Source organism: Wolffia australiana, chromosome 1 (assembly GCF_029677425.1).
Source record: "Wolffia australiana isolate 7733 chromosome 1, ASM2967742v1".
NCBI classification, from domain to species: Eukaryota; Viridiplantae; Streptophyta; class Magnoliopsida; order Alismatales; family Araceae; genus Wolffia; species Wolffia australiana.
The window spans coordinates 24,995,334-25,008,150 of record NC_135835.1 but is presented as its reverse complement, the minus strand read 5'-3'; the positions used below and the strand labels follow the sequence as shown (position 1 = coordinate 25,008,150).

Sequence of the window (12,817 nt, the reverse complement as noted above, 5' to 3'; positions counted from 1 at the left end):
TTTCACCCAATCAGTTGTTTTTACTTTTATTAATTACTAGTGGGGCCCGCTCGCAATGCTCGCGTGGGGTGAAGAGAGAGGTGATAAAAAGCGGGGACGTTTTCATTCATAGGGATAAAAAATCCCATATTTAGCTCCTCAGACATACCACACAGATCTGAAGATTGTAGACAGTGAGAGAGAAGAAAAAAATAGACAACGCTGGGTGACTGAGCAGACCATACCTGGTCCATATGCGACAATTTGCACATTCCATCTCCATCGTTGTGGCTTATCTCCTCCGCCGTCGCCGACGATATTCTGTAATCATATCCTTCTGGATAATTATACAGCTGCTATGATAAGAAAAGTAATTCAAAATGAATTGTAGTATAATATTACGGCATGCATCTTGTGTACTTTGTGTATTGATTTAGCAAATGTTTCTAACTTGTGGTCGACTTGTTTCTTTGGCTGCAGGTGGAGGAAGGAGGTGTGAATCATGGCCTAGCCCTCTTTCACGTGATGTTATTCTGCCATGACAATGATGATGATGATGATGTCGATGATGATGTATACGTTGATGATGATGATCATTTTAGTTGAGTGCAGAAGGAGGAACGACTTCCTGTAAGCTGAAATTAAGTTGTATCTTAGTTTGGGAAGATTATGGGAATGAGAAGGTGGAGAGAGGGTTTGAGGTTGTACCTAAGAAACTAGAAACTCATCTTCTACGACCTTCTACTCAACATCCACTAATGGAAAACCTCTGTGTAAACAACGTTAGTCACATGCAAGCGGTTCGTGCCGCCATCACAGAACACGATTCCTGATGAACCGATCCGCGTTCTTGAGAGAGCAACATAGAGCTGTCCGTGAGTGAAAAGTGGGTTTGGTAGATATAACCCCACCGTGTCGAGAGTCTGTCCTTGTGATTTGTTAATCATCATCGCGAAGGCCAGTCGAATTGGGAATTGAAGGCGCTTGAATCGAAAGGAAAGCCTCGATTGAGACGGGTAGAGTGCAATATGTGGTAGGAGATGGACTTCACAGTTGAAATTCCCTTGGCTGATGATAGTGGCTTGCAGCATTGTTGGGAAAAAGCCATTCACTCGTAGCCTAGTTCCGTTGCATAGACCTTGCACTGTGTTCAAGTTTCAGATAAGGATCACGATGCAACCGATCTTGAGTCGGAGTTTGTGGAGTGGCATTGTTGCATCATCAATTGTGTTTAGAAACATCTTTAAAGGTACAGAGATTCGTTGTTGACTTCGCCTGGAGGGATTGCATCAAAGCTTAAGTACTCCATTGCTTCACCTGGAAAGACGTCGAGCACCATGTTGTTGACCTTTACCACATCATCGTTCAAAGGCGTCAAAATCGTCTTCGCTAACAACTGAGTTGCGCCATCTTTAAAGGTACCATAAACTTGGGCAATAATCTCAGGTGGAAGATAGACATCTGGGCCAGCTCGTCCTTCTCCGATGGCAAGTAAGAACTCGCGCCATGCTTGTTGGTCGGGTGAAACACGGACATTTGTTTTGAGCCGAAAAACAGAGCAATAGCGCCATACATCGCTTCGGTTAAGGGACGAATTGATGATCATTGATCGCGAGCCTTTCTCTATGACTGGAAGCATTTGTCTGAAGTCGCCTCCCATCACGACAACCTTGTCGCCAAAAAGAACATTTTCCAAAGTTGCATCGGTAGTCTTCATCACATCACGAATAGATCGATTGAGTGTCTCGTAAACGTGGCAGTGCATCATTGGAGCTTTGTCCACAATTATAATACTTGCTGAATGAATTTGGCGGCCGATCATCAAGTCAGGTGAGAATCCACACGTTGAGATGTGACAGGAATAGGAATCTTGAATGTGGAGTGCAATGTTTTCCCTCCTAGAAGAAGCGCCGCAATACCACTTGTCGCAGTCGATATGGCATTGAGGCAAGAGGTCTTCATCTTTGAGAGAATAGCTGAGTAGAGAAACGTCTTACCAGATCCACCAGGCCCATCAACAAAGAAGACTTTGGCCTCCTTAGCATGTTCTGTTGATTCTATGGCTTCCAATACTGCGTTGTAAAGTTGTCTTTGTTATTGATTTAGCATGCCTTGTAGTTGTTCTGCAGCGAGGATCGCACTCAGGATGTTGTTTTCATGGCTTGGCCTGCATACTGTATCTATCGGTCGAAGTTCGATGCTTTGGGGCAACCCTGGGAATGCTGCGAGCGAAGATCCATTGTGGTAGAGGATTAACTCGAGTGCGCTCAACACTTTTTGTTGTATCTGGTGAGTCACTTGTGAGGCGCTGTTCTCGAAATGGATGTCCTCCGACATGGCTTCAAGGTATTTTTAGAGAAGCACGACTGGTTGGGAGATTTCATAATAGAGTAACATCATCGCAAAGAGCTCGCGAACTTGAAGGGGAGAAGCAACGCTTGATGCCAATCCAAGATCGTTGTCGAACTCTGTGTCGGAGTGGAGTAGGCCACGCGCAGCGGCAGCTCTTTGATACGTGCCGTAGACAACATCATCAACGGTGCGCAAATCTTCATAACATGTTGCTCCTAGAACATGATGAAGCATCAACAGGAGGTAGTATCGCGTATTGTCGCGAGGGCACACAAAGTGCACCCTTTCAATACACTACAGTCGCTGACGTCGTGACCAACGCCGAGTGGAGTCGTTCCATGTGTAATAAGACGGGAAGTCACAGTACAATGTTTGTTTGGCTAGTTCATCTTGTGGATGCTCCCTGTGGTATCGCATCCACTCTGTGAGGGGTGTGCGCTCCAACCTGTCCATGACTTCACTGACGGGTTCACCTTCTGCGTACGCTGTGGATTGCATATTCTCGTCGTGAACTTGGAGGGCATACACAGTTGGATACATTTTTTGCATGCTGAATTCATAGATACGCCAAAAAGATTCTGATGCAGATACGTATCGGGCGTCGAGGTACTGTTGGGCTTCATCGGGTGACGAAGAGGTTGGAGTTGTACCGGCGATGGCAGAGTCTATAGGAGCGTACTTTGAAGAAACTATTGCTTGAACGCGATCGTGGCCCTTGTAGACATACTTGTACAGGTACTTCACCGACTGAATGGAAAAGCAGATTTCCACGTTGATATGGCAGTTGAACACTTTGCACAAATACTTATTGTACGGAACAACCTAGCGATTATCAATGAGATGTGAACCCTTCTGGATGACGCGGCCATTATTGCGACGTAGGTAGAGAGGGTACCCATCATTGTTTACTTGTGTCGAGCCGATGAACTCCTTGGGGAACTTCTTGGAGCACTTTCCTTCCTTCATACACGTGCATCTTGGGTTTGCAGAGCCGCAAGGGCCATGAATCATATGTGTTGCCATACAGTCAAACAACTCCTTGTCGTTGGGATCTGGGAGTTCAGCACACACTATCTTATCGATGTCTTTTGGGGTCTTTGGCTTGTACAGAGCATCGAGTAGCCATAGCATGTGTGCGCGTGGGAGACCACGCTTCTGAAACTCGACAACGTACACACGAACATTTACTTGCTGAATATTTCCTTGTCGTTTATCAAATGGAGGAGCTCCTTCAGTTTCATCCAAAAAATGCAGCAGCAGAGGTCGAATCGATCTTGTGACTTCTGGCCAAGTAGTAGAGCATTCGTGATGTCGGGCCATTTTGGGCTGCAAGTCATCGTGATAAATAAATCTGGCTTTCCCATCTTTCGTACGATGGCCATAGCATCCTGGTACAACCCTTGCATGTAGCGTGGGCTGCCACAGAAGGTGGGAAAATGATCATCCTCCCTGCTGGCACATCAACATCGTTGGTGGCAACTTGATCAATCAACCCTTGGTAGAAGCATGCACGCAACGTTGCCTGATTGCATTGAATCCAGTGAAGGCGAGATTCTTCAACCTTGGCATAAGCATCTACAACATATTCTTGAAAAAGCCGGTCAGAAAGATGAAGCACTCTTGATGAGTCTCGAACCATGAAGTGGTAGGCATAAAATTGATTCATCGTCCCTTTGATTCTTTCTTTTAGCTTCCGGCTCCACCCCGGAGTACCATAAGGAAATAACAGCACGAAGTGGAGCGGATCATAATTTCTGCTGAGCTGATTCACGAACAGCAGCCCCCCACCACGCTTCCGAAGAACACTGTTGCGCGTTCCATCTCCTTCCTTTCCATCGCTAGGCATAAGAACAGCGATTTCAGAGCCTGTGGGTTGATCATAACATATGTCAGGAATAGAAGGCTCGCCAACTCGTAGCTCAAATTCTTGGGTGGATGCGGTGAGAAGTGCTTCTTTGTTGTTTGCTTGAAATTGACGAACAAACGGATTGACCACAGTCAGACAGTAGTGGATCTTTTCAAGGATGGTGCAATGCAAATCAGGGAAGATTGAGCTTCGGCGTTCGGTCTGGTAGTCTGTGTCGTAGATGTATATTTGAGAAAAGGAGGGAGCTTGTCCAACAGGGGGCAACAGAGCATTTGCGATCTGATGATAGACAGCGCCTTGGATTCGATACGTGTACACACTGGCATGGTTGTGGACGATGGAACGGTCAAAATTTGCACCGCTCGATGTGAAACCGAAAGCAGAACTGTAAGCTCGAATAAAATTGAGATAGTGCTTTGCCTCCTCCGTCGTACCCTCTAGCAGATCAAGAAGTAGTCACGGCGGGTTGGGAAATGCTGTCAATGCGACTTTGCCATCCTTGCAGCATAAGTTGAACACTAGGTTTCGCTAGCTGGAGCTAGGTTTGCGTTCTTATATCCACAGCTTTGCGTGGCACGAAGCACATGATGCATTCATGCCTCCGAGAGAATGTGGTTGAAAATTTGCCACATTGCGTGTAGCTGCGAGGAGTGTCCTCACATTCGCTGATCCCGTCGATCGACGATACGCAATTCTTTCAGCCCGACGGTTGCCCTCAATAACGGTTACGATCATAGTTCAGATGGGTATACCAACCTATTAATAGTAGTATAGATTAGCTGTAAGAAAAAAGTATTAAATGAAATACCGAAATAATTCATGGGACATAATATTTCATTACTCATACAGTAGAGGTGAAGAAGGGCATTAAAATAATATTTTGCATTTTTTTATGCTAATAACTATATTTTTTAAGGAAAATGTAACTATACCTTCCCTTAGTAGTCTTTATTTTGTAAGACCTCAGGAGCGATATAATAATGCGTGCCAGCCATTGACTTCGGTTGTGAAGGAACAGCAAAGTCTAAATTAGAAAGAGTGAGATGAAAAGACTGTAAAATTATATATACAATGTGAATTACGTCAAACCTTGGGATTTCAGAAATTGGGTATCTTCAATCTTTGATCCAATGACGTCGGAAAATATGGATATCAATTGCTCAATCTGAAATGAGGGATTTAAGGATCACAATGATAATTAGGAAGCACAGTCACAAAGTAGGGATCCCTAAATCAGAATATCTATATCACAATCAGAATTTCCAAGTACAATCAGAATTTCTGAAAGGCAATCAAAATTTCCAGGCATAGTCATAATTTCCAAAAACAATCAGAATTTATGGGAAATAAAAAATTTCTCAATATCAGGATGAATTTCCAAGGACAATTTTGTCATCAAAATTTCGTATATGAACTTCTCAATCAAAATTTCTAAGGAAAATAAGATGATGGAAACATGGCATGGGCATTGCAATCCCTTGAATCGATCCGTTTGCAAGGCGAGCTTCGGGTGGAGAGATAAGACAGAGAAAGCAAGGCCGCACTCATTCAAGGAGGTAAGAAATATCTCATCTTCAGCCACTCAGATGAACCACAGAGGTATGAAGCTCGTAGACAGATGGCAGAAAGGAAAAAAACGAAGGCCATTTCGTTTGGTGACAGCATAGAGGACAGGTGACGGAGTAGGCCTCAACTGGTCCCTATGGGCATGTTGCACATTCGTAATTGATCATCAACCACAGAATTTACGCCAATCTAGATAACCGTCTTGGACCAATATGCGAGAGAGCCCAAATGATTGATCTTATTTATCAATCAAGGGCGTAATGTTTGGTCAACATAGGCTATCAACGAATAGGCTTTAGCGCTTCCCCTTTTAAGTTCACATCTAGGATTGCCCCATAAAAGTCCTTGAATAGAAACACACAATGTTCTATTCCTCTTACTGCAACACTGGATTGATTTGATCAAGTAAATCCCATTTTGATCAAATCGGCCTCTTGGCTGCCATCAGGATCCAGCCAACCCCATTAAATCAAGAGTAGATCTCATTTACGTATCAATTTTCTCTTTGAATCAACCATGTACCATCACAGATCTCTGTCTCCCAATAGGAAGCGAAAATACAATTTAATAATTAAATTATTTTTTTGCTCTTATATATTGGAAAATTAGAACTAAGTAGAGTCTAATTTCGATTTGATGTGATTTTGTCAAAGCTGGACAGCTCGATGATGTTCCAGATTGTGAACGCTAATTGCACTTTTCAACAGTCGGTGCACATTTAGATCTCACTGATTAAGAAAGCTAAAGAGATTGAGGTTATTTCTCGTCGATGACATCAAAGTTCTCCATCGATCAGATTCTTTTCATCAAATATAAATTCTGATTAGGAGACTGAGATCTCAGTCTCCCATCTCAGTCAATTTACATTTCTCTCAATTTCAATCTCTTCAACAATCAATATCAATCTCTTCATCAAACAATTTAAAGCTCTTCGTCAATCAATTTGGATCGATCGGGAGACCGATCTCAAAGGTGTTCAGAATCTTGATCTCAGTCAATTTTGGAAATTATGATCTCAATTCTGATCAATTTAAATTTTATGTCAGACTGAGACTAAGATCTCGAAATTGACTGATAACAGAATCTCGATCTTGAAATTTATTGAAAATGATGAAACGATCAGGAGTTTGAGATCTCGAAATTGAGATCTAAATTCTGATCGAGAGACCAGAAATTGAGATCAGAAATTGAGATTTAAAATTCTGCTCGGAAATTGACTCAGATCGGGATTCTGATCTTAGACAATTTCGAGATCTCAGTCTTAATCTAAATCCAAATCAAAATCGGTTGCAATCGTGAGCAGAATTTTTAAGATCCCAGTCTCCGAATCGTTATCAATTGCACTCAATTTTGAGATTTTGCTCGTAGTCAATTTAGATCTCAGTGATACCGAAAGATGAAGAGATCGAGAAAATTTCTCATCCATGGACATCGAAGTTCTCAATCGATCATAATCTTTTCATTAAATCTAAATACTGATCGTGAGACTGAGATCTCAGTCTCCCCATCTCAATCATTTCGAGATTATCTCAATGTCGATATCTTCATCAATCAACTATGATGGATTGGGATACCAATCTCGAAATTGACTGAAAATCTCGATCTCAATAAATTTTGATAAATTTAAATTTTATGTCAGACTGAGACTAAGATCTCGAAATTGACTGATAACAGAATCTCAATCTTGAAATTGATTGAAAATGATGAAACGATCGAGAGTTTGAGATTTCGAAATTGAGATCTAAATTCTGATCGGGGACCAGAAATAATCGATAATGGCCAGGTGAACATCCGATCGAGGGCCCTGCATCACTTGTATGGCACTCGGGGATCTTGCTATCGCGGGGAGCAAGCTGCCATCGAGAAATCTTCAAAGGGTCTGAATCCTTGGAGTGGAGATCGTTGAGTTCAACTTGTAAGACATCATCATGAAAACTCAAGGTGTGAAGAGAGAGTACATGATTTAAAAAAACTTTTCGAGAGTGAAAATTGATTGATGAAGAGCTTTAATTGATTGATGAAGAGATTTAAATTGATTGATTATGAGATTGAAATTGAGAAGAAATCTGAACGGTCACAAATTCCGTTGATGATTTCTCTAATAAATCCGAAATTCATGGTTAACACTCGATTTCCCAAAAAATTGGGGAGTTATTAATGTAGCGTTAAATTGCAGCAGTAAAGATAAAAAAATATGAATGGTTACAAATTCCGTTGATTGACGAAGAGCTTTAATGTAGCATTATTTTTCACACACCGCGATGACACCGTATTGTTTTAGTACACTAATGTTTTTCGCACACTCTCGGAGAGCTTTAAAAGTTTTAGTTCTTTTGTTAACGAAGAGAGAGTACACAAATTGATTGATGAACTAAATTTTCGCACAAAGAAAAACAGATTCATACACCATATTGTTAAGATCAACAATCCAAAAAGAACTAAAGGAGAATGAAGTGCACACCGTGAGAAGAAGCTTGGGAAGGGTTGAGCGCTAGAGACCTAGACGCTGCCGGCTTTCCACTGAGGCAAAGAGGAGAGAACGAACGCGAGGCAGGAACATGAGTCTTCCTCTCTTCCTGTGGAACGAATCAACGTAGATGAAATGCTTCTCTTCCTCTATTCCTCTCTTCCTCTCTTCATCTCTTCCCCTAAACAAATACTTCTACACTTTGCACGACGCCACGACGTAACCTCCCAAACAAACGGTTTCATATTTTATCTCTCTCTTCTCCCTCACTCTCTCTCTCTTGTCTCTCAGCCAATCAGAGGCCAGAAGGGTACACCACTTTGCTTTATAGTAGTAGAGATTGGGTTAATAGCACGAAATGTCCCAAAAATTTTCAAATTTTTGAGATATATCCCAAACTATTTTTTTGGCACGGTATATCCCAAACTCTCTAAGTGGACTCTGACATGTCCCGGTTATGACGTGGAATCCACCGTGGCTGCTAGGTGGATTTCCGGCCAGATTTTGACCTGGGCAGAATCCACCTGGCAGCCACGGTGGACTCCACGTCATAACCGGGATTAACCCTTTTCTCTCTCTTTCCTTGATCAAACCTAGTTGAGAGAGAGAGAGAGAGGCATTCTCGAGAGAGAGAGACGTTCTAGAGAGAGAGGCATTTAATGTCGATATTTGTTTTCCGATAAGAGAGACAGGCATTCTAGAGAGAGAGAGAGAGGCGTTCTAGAGAGAGAGAGGCATTCAATGTCGATATTTGTTTTCCAATAAGAGAGAGACGCATTCTAGAGAGAGAGGCATTCTAGAGAGAGAGAGGCATTCAATATCGATATTTGTTTTTTGATGAGAGAGAGAGGCCTTCTAGAGAGAGAGAGACGTTCTAGAGAGACCCGCCCCAATCTAATCGCCTGGGAGAGAGAGGAGGCACAGAAACAGAGACATAGATAGAGAGAGAGGGGAAGGTGGAGAGAGAGAAAGAGAGTGAGAGGGGGGGAGAGAGAGAAAGGGCGTCGAATTTTACGTGCTGTTTGTAGTGAAATTCTTGGCGGTTTCTTCTTCGCTGTGGGAGTTCCGCGATCTAGGGTTCGTTATGCTCATTAGGGGCTTCCTTTTTTGTTTGTCTTTGTTAGATCTAATAGCGGGCTTTGCTCAGTGAGAAACAGTCTGTATTGAATGTTGGATCTTGTTTATCATAGAGGCTTGCTCGTCTGGGGCATCTGATTATGTCGTAGTGGATTCCTTTTGGCTTGGACTTGGTTAGATCTAAATTTCTCTTTTTCTCTCCCCCACTCTCTTTCTCTCTTTCCCTCTAAATCTTCTTATTCTGCACCTCGATTTTGTTTTATTCTATTTATTTTTGTTTAATTGTTTAAAATGTAATTCTGTTTTTCTTCTTTTACATTCTAATCGAAACTTAGATTATGAAATTTACTTATTTTTATGTTTTTTACAGCTTTTCATCTTGTGAAATGAAAATATTCGATATTGCTATGAGTTCTCCATACCTTGTGATCGATGTTTGCATTGTCCTCTTCGGATATTTGATATTCGTTAATTTGGCATTTTTCATGATAACAGATAGATCAACAACCATAATAATCAGATCATGGTAGGGTTCATCTATTGGTTGTTGGGACAACATTCGTTATCCAGATATCAATAGCCAATACCATGTATTCAATGAACAATATTGATGTGATACCTACATCGATGGACCGATAAGATTGGATACTCGTTGTCTGATATTGAATTGAATATTGGATATCAAAAAAGGAGAATGAATATGAAATATCAGTTATCAAAGTTAGATATCGATATGGTGATCGGATCCTACTCAGTGTCAGATCTGAGCGGATCCGATTTTCGATGTTTGAAATTTGTAACGATATCTCAATACCAATAGCACTACTCAACACCGCTAGCTGACCTCAATATCTCAATAATGATAATAATTCATCTAAAAATCAAACTCTCTATTTCTCTCTCTAAAATTTATCCATCTCTTCAAAACTCTCTCTCTCTCTCTTAAATTTACTCCTCTATGTGAAAAACTAAATTTCTCCTTTTTATTATAAATCTTTTTATTCTACTTTTTGATTTTGTTTTATTCTATTTCTTTTTGTTCTAATTCTTTAAAATGTAATTCAGTTTTTCTTCTTTTACATTGTAATTCAAACTTAGATTATTAAATTTTCATATTTTATATGTTTTTTTATAGTTTTTCAACTTCACATTCCAAATCATCTTCACATTCAGAAATTAAGGTCTGACCAAACCAGACCAAGCTGGACCGTGACCCAACCGGACCGAATTTAAGGTTCAGACCGTAAGGAGTGCCTAAAACCAGACTGAATTTAAGGTCTGGTTCTTCATCGTGCAGTGGTGCTCTCTCCCACCGTTCTCCTATTAGATTGTCTCACAAGTCAAAGTGTAAAAGAATGTAAGTTTTCCCTTGATAATTTAAATATATTACACGCATAATCAATTACTATTTTCCATTTGTTTCTTAAATAGGGCTGATGATGAGAGAAGAGTGTTTAGTTCTGATTATGATAGTGATGCTGATTCTGAATATAGTCCATGTGAAGAAAATAAGGAAAGTGATGTGTATACAAGTGATCCTGATGGATATTCAAGTGAAGAATGGAATGATAAATTTGTTGACGGCCAGAGAAATAGAAAAGAACAAGTTCAACAGCAAGTATCTGTTGATGGATATCATAGTGAGTATCTTGATTCGGATGATGAGATATTAACTCCCAATTATACTGATGATGAGGGTGAAAATAAAAGGAACATACACATGGGCAAAAGGTATGATCCTAGATGCCCCATTGAGAAGATTAAATTTCAAGTAGGCATGAAATTTGAATCGCCTTCTCAATTTAGGACAGTTGTGAAGAACCATGTTATATGGAATGGGTTGAACATCAGGTTTTTAAAGTCTGGTGAGCAAAAAGTTGAAGTTGTTTGCAAGAAAGATTGCCCATGGAGGATATATGCTAGTTGGGATGGTATGAAGGAGGCTTTTGTTGTGAAGACACTAAATGCTACTCATAGGTGCATTAGGGCTCCGAGGAATAGACAAGCCGATTATCATTGGATTGCAAACCACTTCTTAGAGAAAATTCGAATGAATATGAATTGGAAGGTGGTAGATATGATGTGGGAAATAAACGAACAGTTTGGAATCACAATTTCAAAGCATACCTGTTATAGAGCTAGATCTGCGGCGCGCAAGAAGCTTCAAGGATCTTTGAATGACCATTATCACTTGCTTCCTTCTTATTTTGCTGAGTTAAAGAAGGTTAATAGGAGTAGTACTTCTGAGTTGGTGCTTGATAGAGACACTCCTGTTTCTTTAATTAGGTTTAAGAGACTATATATATGCTTTGATTCACTAGCAAGAGGTTTTCTTGAAGGTTGCAGAAGAGTCATTGGTTTGGATTGATGTTTTTTGAAGACCGAAATGAAAGGCCAATTGTTGAGTGATGTGGGCAAGGATGGGAATAATCAAATGTTCCCTATTGCCTGGGCAGTGGTTGAAGGGGAAAATCAAGCTTCTTAGACTTGGTTTATTCAACTGCTAATTGAAGATTTAGGAATTTCCGATGGTCATGGTTAGACGATTATAAGCGATCAACATAAGGTACTTAACTAACTCGTTCATAATATTAAATTTGTTTGAAATCTTATTGCTTAATGTGGAACTAATTTATTGCACTAATAGCTTGATACTCTCTAACATTGTGTAGGGACTAGAAAATGTAGTGGCATATATGTTACCACATGTGGAGCATAGGACTTGTGCTAGACATATTTATGCAAATTGGAAGAAGAAGGGACATTCCACTGAGATACTGAAGAACTTATTTTGGAAAGCTGTGAAGTGCACAACTCATGAACATTTCCAGAGGATCATGAGACAAATGAGCACATTGAAACCACAAGCTGCGTATGACTTTGGAGATATAGGCATAAAGAAGTTTTGCAGGGCTTACATTGAGTGGCCAAAATGTGAGGTGATTGATAACAATATTTGTGAGTGCTTCAATAATTATATCATACAGTCTAGGTCTAAACCTATCATAGACATGCTAGAAGATATTAGAGGTGCAATCATGCAGAGGATAGTTAAGAAAATGGAGTTATTTTCTGATAGAACTGATCAATTATGCCCTCGGATAAGAGAGTTGCTCGAAGATAACAAGTTGAAGTCTAGGACATGCACTCTTAGACATGCATGCCAGTATCATTTCGAAGTTACAAACTTGGGAAACAGATTTTTGATTGATTTACTTACCAGAGCCTGTAGTTACAAATATAAGGGGCATTCCATGCTCCCATGCTATTACTTGCATTCACTGGATCAAGCAGGACCCTGTCAATTTTGTCACTGACTGGTTGAAGAAATATGTATACCAGCTAGCTTATAGTCATGGTATCCCACCAATGAATGGAAAAAACTTGTGGAATGAAGTTGAAGGGAACTATGTATTCCCTCCTTTCGTGAAGAAACAACCTGAAAGGCCTAAGCAAAAGAGAAGAATTGACATTAGTGAGAAAGAACTTAAGGGTCAAAGATTATCCAA

The 12,817-nt window shown here is 40.6% G+C and overlaps 1 long non-coding RNA gene and 1 pseudogene across 7 annotated transcripts; both read right to left on the bottom strand.

Moving 5' to 3' along the window:
- Positions 1 to 81: 81 nt before the first annotated feature.
- LOC144717109 (uncharacterized) lies at positions 82 to 4,648 on the bottom strand (annotated as a pseudogene). Its single transcript, XR_013585054.1, has 3 exons — positions 688 to 4,648; positions 382 to 614; positions 82 to 300 (listed from the first exon to the last, which is right to left on the bottom strand). The product of XR_013585054.1 is annotated as an uncharacterized LOC144717109 (transcript).
- On the bottom strand, positions 82 to 8,456 carry LOC144712273 (uncharacterized). Of its 6 annotated transcripts, none has more exons than XR_013583760.1 (5): positions 8,226 to 8,456; positions 5,288 to 5,363; positions 5,131 to 5,196; positions 431 to 512; positions 82 to 332 (listed from the first exon to the last, which is right to left on the bottom strand). It is a non-coding gene; the product is annotated as an uncharacterized LOC144712273 (long non-coding RNA). The 6 variants fall into 6 exon arrangements; XR_013583767.1 differs by lacking the exon at positions 431 to 512 and having other exon boundaries at positions 82 to 157; positions 225 to 332; XR_013583762.1 differs by lacking the exon at positions 431 to 512 and having other exon boundaries at positions 5,131 to 5,222.
- Between the last annotated feature and the right edge of the window lie 4,361 nt (positions 8,457 to 12,817).